General features: G+C 38.2%; 1 long non-coding RNA gene across 2 annotated transcripts; it reads left to right on the plus strand.

Moving 5' to 3' along the window:
* The first annotated feature begins 6,368 nt into the window (after positions 1-6,368).
* LOC120530537 lies at positions 6,369-6,822 on the plus strand. Of its 2 annotated transcripts, none has more exons than XR_005633986.1 (3): positions 6,369-6,459; positions 6,545-6,658; positions 6,732-6,822. It is a non-coding gene; the product is annotated as an uncharacterized LOC120530537 (long non-coding RNA). The 2 variants fall into 2 exon arrangements; XR_005633985.1 differs by having other exon boundaries at positions 6,393-6,459; positions 6,542-6,658.
* Positions 6,823-10,567: the final 3,745 nt, after the last annotated feature.

A 10,567-nucleotide genomic window follows, 5' to 3' on the forward strand; every position in this document is an offset into this window, starting at 1 on the left:
TTATCCCCAAAATACTAAGTTATGTGTGTCATCCCATATGCTTACTATTATTCTTTTCAATTAAATGAATGTACCTAAATGTAAAGCTCTACATTATTTGCTGTAATACTACAATCAATAACCTAGAATATCTAAACTGGACTAACCCTAACTGGTAATAGTGCTTTGCCCCTGCAATGACAATCACTTAACAATCTCTAATAGATCCCTTATTTTATATTAGACTCAATTCTGATTAACTTTACACATAACAAAATCATTGGTCCTTAAAGGTAACTTATTATCTCATACTAAATATCAGAAGGCATATCCAAACATTTATCTAAAAATATCTATTCTTAACCACTATGAATTTATAATAATCATGTAGTATGATTAATGCAAACATTCATTAAACACATTATTTAGGAGTCCCTATATTCTGCTTTGCTTACAAATAATTAGCTTTCCCTTCTATAGCTTTCATAACTTTATAGTTCAAATACTTTTAATTTAAAAGATGTTGCTATTTGTCAAACAAGTGGACAGTCAAAGTAGGCTCCGGCAAGAACATTGAGCCCTGCAGATTAAAAGTATGGCAAATTTTCTTCTCTGATAAGGATTAAGGCAGGTGTTGGGGTCCAATATCCCAGGTAAAAAGGACCCAAGTAGGCAGATGTCATCTATGATTCGGAATCCACAATGATCTTTTGGGCTCAAACATCACCAGCACAGCTGAGCTCTTGGCAGCAGGTATCCATGATGCCTGGAAATGGAATCAAGGTGCATTGTCCAGTAGTCAGCTGATCGATGGCCTGATTCATGACTTGATTCCCTCTCTGGTATGGCTGGGTTCTCCTTGGAGTCAGATGATTAGTTTATCTGCAAACCTTTATCACAGCCCAGTCTCTGGTTCAACTTCAAATGCTGTCATCTACAATGCACTAGGAAAAAACAGCTTTCACCTGCAGATATAAAGACTTAAAAATGCTCATTTAAATAGTCAGCATATTAATTCTTCATTGGTAGCTACTTATGTATCCAAAAAATAATATGTCATAAGATGTCAGATCTGTTTTGTTGGGGGTACCCCTATTAAAAATATTGCTAGCAGTAAAACAAACGGTCATTTCAATCCAGTCTGTGCTTGTCTAAGTCAATTTGTCTTTAAACAGTCAGAGTAAAAATTTAAATTGATAAGAAACAAAGTTCAAGTAATCCTTTATAGCTGTTTCCTGTTTGGCTGCGGTTGCAATTTCCACTCAATTAAAAACATGTCCCAAGTCATTATAAAAATAAAGTCAATCAATGTATTACAAAGGGAAATGTACTCAATAATAAATCATTACAAAAATTGGTCCCAATAATATTGACATAATATTCAAATTACCTACATTTGTTCCATAATAATTAAAAAATAGTTCCAAAATTTAAACTGGTTTCAAAATGTAAACTTTAAACAAAATTAAACATACTTATACCAATACTTATTATACCAACCCTTCCCCCCTTATTGACACTTGTGTCAATATTGCTGCTTTTATTTTTACAAGTAGAGGAGATGTGGAGCAAGAGGGTAACTAAAACTGATCCCATTAATATAATAATAAAAGCCAAATTTTATAGCTCCCTTACAGGGAAGACAAATACGTCCAGGGATAGAGAACAAACAGAAGCAAAGAGAAAGTTGAGTATTTATTAGTTAAAGAGCCATGCTCCGTGGAGGTTGGTGTAAAAATCAAGAAGACTTCAGTCAATTATAATAAATTTGTCATAGTGTTCATTGTACCCCTCCCTTATATGATCGTCAAATATACCAGCAAACTCCAGAGAACATCTCATAATTAGCATAACAAACAGAGTCAAGAAGGAAATCCACAATCTGGACGGGTACATTCTTAATCTTTTCCTTTGGAACATTAAATATAACAAAAAATAGTTAGGCTCCACATTTCCTCCCCCATGTATCTTATCACAAAACATTGTTCAATTGTGCAAAGTCCTAAAAACATTTTTCTTTTTACACAAGGTGTTCATTTTTGAGTATATTTGGACCATATCTAGGATTAATAAGGTCAGCGAAGTAAAATATTTTATCACTTCCCACTCAAAGCCCCTTAAATTATTTTAAAGGTTATTTAGCAGCAAAAAATAATCTTGGACTCCATCTCTAACCCCTTATAAAAAGCTTAAGGTTTCTATACATGTATCCCAAGTAATATTTCTTTCTTTCTTTTTATTACTAATTATTTAATTAAAATACCACATACATTTGGATCTTAGTTTAGAATCTTAATAAAATTATTATTATTATTAAAATGTCTCATTCAATATTTCATTAATGCATCAAAAATATAAAAGTGAACCTTCCATTAGTTTTGTTGTGATACCAGTATTCCACTATATTTCACACAAACATGTCAATATTTCACACAAAGGAAATGAGAAAAGAAATCAATAAATCAGAATGCCCTATAATGTAAAATGTGCCTTTATTTATTTACTATAAGGCCCTCCAAGAAATTTGCACATTCCTACCCATATTTAGAATGAAGAACCCACTTCTTTATCAGGTAAATTCTTCCCAGAATCTTAAACTAAGAAAATACTTTAAATCTACTTCAGTTACATACACTGATTTCGTTTCCTCATAACCTACTGCTAAAGTCACTTGATCTTGCACATTCTTTCATTATGATCTTTCAGATGTTTATTACATGTTTTTCAGAGTGTTAACTCCAAAAAGCACAGTCTGTTTTTCTCTTAGTTAACCCCCTTTTTTCCCTCTTTTTTTAGCATATTTTAGCATGGAACACTACCTGGACTGGAAGTCACTGTTTTTCTTCAGCTTCATTTACTATTTTAAAGAATGTCTCCTTCAATTGAAATTTACTAATTTTAATTAAAATCCTCCCTTATATCAGAGTCTGGCCAGTACTCAAATGAAAGGGGAGTAGTACATATAGATAGTTAGTGTCAAAAGAGGTGTGAATTTGATTGATGACTTTAAGCCCCGCCCCCAAATATGATGGATGACATTAAGCCCCGCCCCAAATATGAAAATATGAAAATATGAAAAATATGAAAATTATGAAAATATGGAAATATGAAAATATGAACTATGAAAATATAATTTATGTAAATATGAAACTATAAAAGTATGAAAATGTATTTATAATCTTAGGACACGTGGGTTTATTTTATAAACATTAGGTTCAAAATTAATACTGTGAAATTAAATATACACTTATCTTGCAGTCATAGCTATGCTTATGTGTAACTTTCTGAAAATATTCACAGACCCGCGCTAAGATATAAACTCACGGACACATTTTATAAGCATTAGATTCAAAACTAATATTATAAAATTAAATATACACTTATCCCGCGTGCAAAGCCATGCATATGTACGGCTACATAAAAACGCTATAAAATATTCACACAACCGCTCTAAGTTATAAACTAATTGCAAGAAAATAAATATACTGTAATATCCCTTCCCAGACGGGCAAGTGTTAGTAAATTATCAAATAAAAGAACTAATCAATGGTTTATATTCACTTTCCTTCTTACTTCAACAAGCTGACAACCACAACGTAGGCAGGACAAAGAAAAACACGCACCACTAAAAATCCTACTCCCATACGATAAAATTTTCTAAAAACGATTTTCACTCCACCTCCAAGTTTTAAGTTCACGACACGCGTCTTTATCTTTCCTTCACCCCATAACTGAAATGATGTTCACCACACAGCCAACCCAAACCAAACTAAGCTCACGGCACAGACGTAATTGAAAAACGCCTCTTTGTAAATTTCACCGGTTCAAAAAAGACTCGTTTTTCAATTACGAACGTACCTCCCCCATCGGAATGCGCAAAATATGATCGATCACGGCCTGTCTCATTTACTTACCATACCGTGACATCCCAGGACCTTTCCGATTATATGCTTACCGGCTGCTTTAGACATTAGCCAGACTTTGAAGCAATTAGGTACCCACAGGGAGTCGGCGCCCTTCATGTTATCAATTAACAAAAGTCTTAATCTAATTTAAACGTATTCAATTTTTTATATCATAAAGTAAAATACTTATTCTCACCCCGAATCAATGCGATTAAGAATATATACACTCCTTCTGATTTTTACTAAAATTCTTAACACGCTTTTCAGCACTGTCTCTGCGAACACCCCACTAAAAATATACAATTTTCTAAAAACGATAGGGACTCTCTGCTCTAAGTTATAAGTTCACGACACGCGTCTTTCCTGCCCCGTCATAACTAAAATGATGTTCACCACAGCCACCTCAAACCAAACTAAACTAAAAACGATTTTCACTCCGCGTCTAAGTTAGAAGTTCACGACGCGCATCTTTATTTTTCCTGCACAGTCATAACTGAAATATTCACCCCCTCAAACCATACTAAGTTACAAGATCACGACACCGCCCTAACTAAAACGATTTTCACTCTCCCATCTAAGTTGTAAACTAATAGTAAGAAAATAAATATAAAAAAATTTCTAAAAACGTTATAAGCTGCATTAGAATCAAAAGCACGAAAATACATGGCCACTCCTAATGCCTGAATGCCTCTTTGAAAATTACGTGCCTCCCCCCATCGGAATGCGCCAAATATGATCGATCACGGCCTGTCTCATCTACTTACCATACCGTGACATCCCAGGGCCTTGCCGATTACATGCTTACCGGCTGTTTTAGGCATTAGACAGATGTTGAAGCAATTAGGTCCCCACAGGGAGTCGGCGCCCCTCATGTTATCAATTAACAAAAGTCTTAATCTAATTTAAACGTATTCAATTTTTTTTTTTTTTATATCATAAGTAAAATACTTATTCTCACCCCGAATCAAAGCGATTAAGAATATATACACTCCTTCTGATTTTTAATAAAATTCTTAACACGCTTTTTAGCACTGGCTCTGCAAACTTAAGCACAAAACTTTTTACATTCCTATGGTCTAAGAACAAAGATATTAAATGAAATATTTTCCACTAACGACTCTCTTATATTCACAGTGATCTTTACAAACTCGCAAGAAGAGTTATTAAAAAGGGTTCTATATGACGCGTTAATCGGCAAATGTCGAAATTGAGATCGTTTCACATTTACAGTACACTTGGCGAACTAAGAAAGGGCTCTTTCTGATAATGTATTTTAGCCGTGTTAATACAGTTTATTTTACATTTACAGTATGTCAACTTTAAAATATATGTCGCGATCTAAGAATGGGGTCTTTCCGTTACTTTATTTTAGCCGTGTTAATTGTGCAAATGTCAAAATTGACTTTATTTCACATTTACAGTATATTAACTTTAAAATACGTGGCGATCTCTCGGTAAAACAAAGTATACGCTTAGATTTGAACCTTACAGAGGCATGTGTTTGAATGAGGCTTCTTTGCCGCTAGAAAGGGTCACCGCCCCTTAGAGGCGGAACATCAACAACTCTGAACCTATGAGCTTTCTCACAAACGTCCCGCGCTTTTCGCTCCGCCCCTCCAAGGCGTTACGGGTCCCTAGGTGCCGCATAAAGTGTTCGGCTTCGCTGTGTTACTACAATAACTATTCAAACATTACGAGTGTCTCCAAGATCTTGCCATAAGGTAGGCATTTTCGCTTTTTCTTCCGCAATGGCTGGCTTGGCAAAAAATACTTTTGTGGTTGAGGGTAAGTGTAGATTATAGAAATATATGCCGTTAACGCCCGTCTCATCAAACTGTTGAAATGATTTTCTTCTATATCCGCTTTCAAATCAGATAGTTCCAGCGACGAAGAGCAATCTCAAAGCAGCCTCTCACTCGGAGGTATGTTTTCTGCTTTTAAATGAAAAAACTGTATCTAGTCGTAATGCCCCGAGTTTATAAATGAATTATTTTTCTTATTTCAGAAGGCTGTAGTTTCTGGCCGGTTGGCTGTTCAAAAAGTGAGTCAGATCTTCTTTCGGCCGTACTTTTAAATCGAAATATTGTTTATAAGACCGCGCCGATTTAAAACTTTTAACGTCTTTAAGTATGTACAAATTATTTTATTGGTAATGTACATTTCATGCTAATTATAGTTGTTATACAGACTAACCTTTTATAAATCGAAATTTTGTTTTAACGCCTTTAAGTACAAATAACCCTAACCCTAATTATAGTAGTTATACAGACTAACCTTTTATAAATCGAAAGGTTGATTATAAGACCGCGCCGGTTTAAAACTTTTAACGTCTTTAAGTATGTACAAACGTATTACTTTTTAAATGTTAATTACTTTTATAAGAATGTTCCGGCTGATTACTTTTTAATGCAATGGTCTTTAAGTACGTACAAACCTAGTCTTTTATATTTTAGAATCGGGGGTGAACTGTTTGATTCTTTAAAACTGACTAGTTCGCAATTGGAGGATTTAATAGCTGAAACAGATTGCCTTTTTGAGAATAAAAATCCTGCCTCAGCCAAAGAGTCCCCAGAAAGTAAGTATCACTTTCAACTCAGGGCGCGTTTGTGTGTGTGGGGAAGAAAATAGGGCGTTGGGGTTAAATATGTACTTTTTAGCAGAATACTCGACGCCTCCAAAGAGCGGGTTTTCTTCCGAAGTTTCCAGTCAGCATCTAGAATCGGCGCAAAGGCTCTCGGACAGTCTATTATTGAACATCTCATTCACGCCGCCCGGTAAGTTGAATTATTTGTGCGGCGCAACAAATGTTTATTTTTAAAGAAAACTTAGTCTTGCTTGTTTTTTCAGAACCAGCCTCTCCTGGCTTACTGACTCAGATACTCGGGGGATCACCGCCGTTTGCATCATCACCCGGACTTCTCACCCAAATAATCGGTGAGCCTGAAAGATTGGATCCGCTGCTAAAGCTGCTGAGCTGAAGGCGGAAATCGAGCGAGTGCTGTTGATTTTTCAAAGTGCATTACGGACCTTTACCCCCTGTCTCCGGATATCGTGAAAAGGTTATTTTATTGTATGCTATTTTAGAAAACTTGTTACCCAAATAATGTCTGGCAAAAGGCGTGCAAGTGAGGACTTGGATGCTGGGAGCGGTGCTCAAAATGTTGGTTTATTGCATGACATGTCGGATGAGCTCACCTTTTCGATTCGGCCCCCAAAAATGCCTACTCCACCACCCCGATATTTTAATGAATTGGAATATATTAATTGGCAAAATCAAAACCTGTTCCAAATGAATAATATAATAGCAACCATGAGAGCCCCTTCACCTGTTACCACTCCCATCGACTTTGACCAGCTTGACAGCCTTTTAGAAGCCCTACGTCCAGTAGCCACCCCAGATGAGATGCAGACATTAAATAACTTGTTAGAAAGGGTTCAGCGGTCTTTGAACGAGAATGTGAATGCTCAAACGGGTCATGGTTTAACAAATATGTCGGGTTCTGTAAATGCCCCCCCCTCTCACAGTATGGCCACATCAGTCTCGGTTACTCCCTTGGCTACATCTGTTTCTGGCCCGGTAGCTCCCACTTCTGCTCCAGTCATGCCCCTTCGAGGGGCACTCTGCTTCAGTCTCGTTTATTTCAGCTAGCCCCTCTGTCCCCATCACTGGATCGTCTGTTTCTGGCCCCACAGCTTCCACTTTAGTAGGTCCCCGTAACCCCTCTGTCCCCAGCACTGGCCCTCTGTTTCTGGCCCCACAGCTTCCACTTTAGTAGGTCCCCGTAACCCCTCTGTCCCCAGCACTGGCTCCTCTGTTTCTGGCCCTGTAGCTCCCACTTCTGCTCCAGTCATGACCCCTTTGGGGCACTCTGCTTCAGTCTCGTTTATTTCAGCTAGCCCCTCTGGGGCCAAGCCGTCTACTTTAGTAGGCCCCTGTAACCCCTCTGTCCCAATCACTGGCTCCTCTGTTTCTGGTCCCATAGCTTCCACTTCTGCTCCAATAGCTCCCCTTGCTTCAGTCTTGCCCCCTGTTCCAGTCACCGCTTCATCAGCCCCTATTACACAGCCGCTTGCAGCTACCCCTTCAACTTCTTCAATCGCGCCAGTCATGTCCGGTGGTTCTGTGGTATCTAAACCTTCACCCTCGTCTACTTTGGGCATGGCCGGGCCCTCTGCTGTCTCTAGTAATGACGGTCCGGACATTTTTCAACAGATCGACAGACCTGCTTTTAACAACACTGAAATAAGACACCCCTTAAATTTCGCAGATGCCTATGAACTAGAGTCTTACGAGGAGGTGTTTAACAGTATTCATGAGACGTTGCAAAGAATTCTGGATAGTTTTTCAGGAACTTTAAATCCGCAAGATGTCGTACAGCTAGAATTGCGTGCCGATTCATTACCTATCAGCGTTTTTATACAATTGACTGGCTCTAATATTAATGTAGACGGTTTTCTTCAGCAGATAGAGAATCTTCTTCAGAGTCATGCAAGTGTGTTGGCTGATGAGTCTCTGATGCTAGTCACTCAGATTGTTCGGTCACCTAGTGGGGCGCTTATGGCCGCAAGGTATCATCTCTACTCAACCATGAAATAGTCAGAAAGAAAATGAAGCATTTAATTATTTCTTATAATTACGGGAATCAGCTCTGTTTTGCCTTTTGTCTGCTTAGCCTAATGGAGGACCGGTACAGGCAAAGCCCCCGTTATGCATGCGTGAAGCGTATAAACTTCAGAGCAGGGCTGGATTATCTGAGCATGAAAAAGTGTCCTTATGGATTTGCATAAATTTGAAAACTTGCTGGGTATTAAAATTGTTGTCTGGTACAGGTGTCTAAGAAATGATACATTTTTAAAATTTGAAAGCTCCCGAGGTAGAAACCCCAAAACCTATTTTATGTTTTTACACGACAACCATTACTATGGTATTTTGAATTTAAAGGGGTTTCTGGGGGTTAAATACTTATGCGATTACTGTTACACAAGCTACCACTCCATCCTTAGCCATCGTTGTGAAGGCCATTGCAACGTGTGTTTCTCCCCCGACTGCCGTCCGATCCCTGAAGAACTTGTCAAGTGTGGTGATTGCAACCGTTACTGTCGGTCCCAATTTTGTTTTATTCAGCATACGATTCCTAAATTTAACGACAAGACCAACGATATGGAAGCGGCCTGTGACACTGCAAAATGTGTCCCCTGTGTTACAAAACTTACACAGTGAATGCGCCTCAAAACCCCATAAATGTCGGCCCAAAGAATGCCGTGTTTGTAAAACAAAATTGAAAATGATGCGGAAAACCATCAGTGCTTTATAGAAACCTTGAAGTCTGAGGATCGTTGAGAAATACGTGTTTTACGATTTTGAAAGTCGGCAAGAAACGGGGGTGCACATTCCTAATTACATATACTGTAAGTCCTTACAGGGTAAATCCTGGTTCTGGGCGGGTGAAGATTGTGTACAACAGTTCTTTGCCAGATACCGTCGCCCCAAGTATCATGGCTATACCTTCATAGCTCACAATTCAAAAGGTTACGATGGGTACTTTTTAATGAAGTATCTGCTTGAAAATGGTGTGAACCCTAGTGTTACTACTCAAGGAAATAAGCTGATGTGTTTCACAGATGATGGTTATAAATTACGTTTTATAGATTCTTTGAATTTTTTAACAATGAAATTGAGTGCCATGCCTAAAGCCATGGGGTTTGAAGCAAAAGGTTATTTCCCCATTTCTTCAATACGGCTGAAAACCAGAATTATATCGGTCCCTACCCCGAACCTGAATGCTACGGTGTTCAGAGCATGATGACCAAAGAAAAGGAAGAATTTTTACCTGGTACGACGGGGTCAAGCATGGTATTTTTAATTTTAAAGAGGAGATGGCTTTTATTGTAAAATGACGTCGAAATTCTTAGAACAGCGTGCATTAAATTCAGAGACGAGGTCATCAAAATTGGCAACATTGACCCGTTTCAATGCATGACCCTGGCATCTCTATGTATGGCCATGTACAGGCAAAATTGCATGCCTCCAAAGTCTGTAGGTATAATTCCTTCTGACCATTACAGTAGTAGTCAGAAAAACTATTCGAACGCCTCTATTCAATGGTTATTGTATCTCTGTGAAACAGAAAAATTGAACATACAACACGCTCTAAACCTTGGGGAAGTAAAGAAGGGTTCCTTTCATCTTGACGGCTATGCCGTAGTTAAAGGTGTTCACGGCCTTTGAATTTGCTGGTTGTTTTATCACGGCTGCCCGAATGTTATGATTTAAACAGTACCCATCCTTTAACCGGTATGACTTGTGCGGCTATGTATCAAAAGTTTATGAGAAAATTGGAAATACTTAGGACAAAATTTAATCTAGATGTGCGCGTGCTCTGGGAGCATTCTTGGGAGAGTATGAAAAAACAAGACCTCAGGCTACAAAGTTTCTTAAAACACTGTGATTTCCCTCAACGTATACAACCCAGGGACTCTTTGTTCGCGGACACTCAACGCCATAAAATTGTACCACAAGGCGGTGGGGCCGAACAGATTCACTATTATGATTTCACTAGCTTGTACCCGTTTGTGAATAAAACAAAAATGTACCCGGTCGGTCACCCCACTATCATTTTTCAGCAGTTTGGGGATCTCGGGCAGTATTTTGGATTAATTAAAGCCACCGCCCATCCTCCACG

Source organism: Polypterus senegalus, chromosome 6, assembly GCF_016835505.1.
Source record: "Polypterus senegalus isolate Bchr_013 chromosome 6, ASM1683550v1, whole genome shotgun sequence".
Taxonomy (NCBI): domain Eukaryota; kingdom Metazoa; phylum Chordata; class Cladistia; order Polypteriformes; family Polypteridae; genus Polypterus; species Polypterus senegalus.